At 43.7% G+C, this 2,359-nt stretch overlaps 1 non-coding gene across 1 annotated transcript; it reads left to right on the forward strand.

Moving 5' to 3' along the window:
• The first annotated feature begins 806 nt into the window (after positions 1-806).
• On the forward strand, positions 807-1,023 carry LOC140387577 (small nucleolar RNA U3). Its single transcript, XR_011933912.1, has one exon. It is a non-coding gene; the product is annotated as a small nucleolar RNA U3 (small nucleolar RNA).
• Positions 1,024-2,359: the final 1,336 nt, after the last annotated feature.

The following is a 2,359-nucleotide window of genomic DNA, read 5'->3' on the forward strand; positions in this document are numbered from 1 at the left end:
CAGCACGGTAGCATGGTGGTTAGCACATTTGCTCGCAGGTTCGATTCCCGACTTGGTTCACTGTCTGTGTCGGAGTCTGCACGTTCTCTCCGTGTGTGTGTGGGTTTCCTCCGGGTGCTCCAGTTTCCTCCCACAGTTCAAAGATGTGCAGATTAGGTGGATTGGTCATGCTAAAATTGCCCTCAGTGTCCAAAATTGCCCTTAGCGTTGGGTCGGGTTACTGGGTTATGGGGATAGGGTGGAGGTGTGGGATTGGGTAGGGTGCTCTTTCAAACTCGATGGGCCGAATGGCCTCCTTCTGCACTGTAAATTCTATGAATCTATGAATCTTTGCAGTCTGATTCAGCCCCAGACAGAAAGTAGATTGCTGTGTTTGTGAAGAGTTAAAGTTATGTTGGAGATGTGAGTTCCAAAATGGAGACTTCATTTTTTTTAACTTACATAGCCCTCGGGGTCCCTACAATAACACTTTCTGATAGTTATTTAACTGAATTGTTTAGGAACGATACAATATCACATAGACTGGTGAATATGAAAGAGATATGTGACACTGGTTGTGAGTGACTCATACATTAACTTTTGATTGGTGAATCGAATATATTATGTAAATCAGAGTCTATAAATCTGATGGTTCCAATGTTACTTTTGGAAAAACTATCTATTGGTGTATAATGATTTTGGTGTATAATTGTAGATTAAATAATCAGCAAAACTATACATAAAGAAATTAATAAATTAGAGATGCAGCCCCTGACCGTAATATGTATTTGTGATATTGCCACTTGAGCTTCTGAGTGTAGTTCATTAAGATTATACTCTTTGGGATCATTTCTATAGTTTTTTCCTAGAGAAATGTGTTTCTAGAGTGTTTGGTCTCACAAACCACAAGGAGGATTTATAGTGTTCTCTTCTGAGCAGGAAGTAGGCATTGAGTGTTGCTTTTTGCAGTTGCTCTCTGTCATTGATGAGTGTTCCTTCTCTCTCTTGTAGAGTGATGGAGGAAGTGAACACAGTCTGAGTGGTTTGTCTTTAAAAGTAGAAAGTTGTTCTGGTGATACATTCCATTGACTAGATAGTGTGGATAGTGGTATTTAGCTATGATTGTATTGAATGGCTGAGTGGACTGAATCCTGGTGATAACTGTGTGTTCTTACTGATTTGATGTGGAGATGCACCTGGTGTTGGACTGGGGTGAGCACAGTATGAAGTCTTACACCACCAGGTTAAAGTCCAACAGGTTTGTTTCAATGTCACTAGCTTTCGCAGCGCTGAGTCGGAATAACTCAGGTCATTCACCTGAGGAAGGAGCAGCGCTCCGAAAGCTAGTGACATCGAAACAAACCTGTTGGACTTTAACCTGGTGTTGTAAGACTGCTTACTGATTTGTTATGTCATTGCATTTGCTTGATCATCTGCTCTTATTTGTTGTCACGATGTGGAGATTTTTTTTCCCCAAAAAATATACTTTATTCATAAAATCTATCATAAACATTACAGAACATTTTGACTTGTCTTGAAAATACATTTCCATCAGAGTTACACATTCCCTTGACTTTCTTCCATTCAATTTTGATAACCTTACACACATATCGCTCTTTACGTTACAATTCCTTCTTAAACATTTACATTGTCATGTTTCTTTCATACATTGGAGTGTTAATGACCCAGACCGAGGGGGGTTTACACTGTTACCCACCCCTCGGTGTACATTTGCTGGTAAGACCTTACACAGTGCTCTTTCCCCATTGCGCCTTGGCGGCAGCTGCCCCAAGCTTGAGTGCGTCCCTCAGCACGTAGTCCTGGACCTTGGAATGTGCCAGTCTGCAACACTCGGTCGAGGATAGCTCTTTGCACTGGAAGATCAGCAAGTTTCGGGCAGACCAAAGAGCATCTTTCACCGAGTTGATGACCTTCCAGCAGCAGTTGATGTTTGTCTCGGTGTGTGTCCCGTAGAGCAGAGTCCTGTGTCACAGAGCTGCTCGGGATGAACCTTGACAAATACCACTGTATCTCTCTCCAGACCTTCTTTGCAAAGGCACATTCCACAAGGAGGTGGGTGACCGTCTCATTTCCCCCACAGCCACTCCGAGGGCAGCGTGCAACGGCGCTGAGCCTTCGGGTGTACATGAAGAATCTGACGGGGAGGGCCCTTCTCTCCACCAGCCAAGCTCGGCCTTGGTGCTTATTTGTAAGTTCTGGTGATGAGGCGTTCTGCCAGATGACTCTGACAACAGGGAACCATCCAACATCCTCCACTGTCTCCTTTTCCCTGAGGGCCTCGAGGACGTTACGTGCTGACCACTGCTTCATTGCCTTGTGTTCAAAGGTGTTTTTCTTCAAAACCTTTTCCACGAGAGAC

Source organism: Scyliorhinus torazame, chromosome 12, assembly GCF_047496885.1.
Source record: "Scyliorhinus torazame isolate Kashiwa2021f chromosome 12, sScyTor2.1, whole genome shotgun sequence".
Lineage (NCBI taxonomy): Eukaryota > Metazoa > Chordata > Chondrichthyes > Carcharhiniformes > Scyliorhinidae > Scyliorhinus > Scyliorhinus torazame.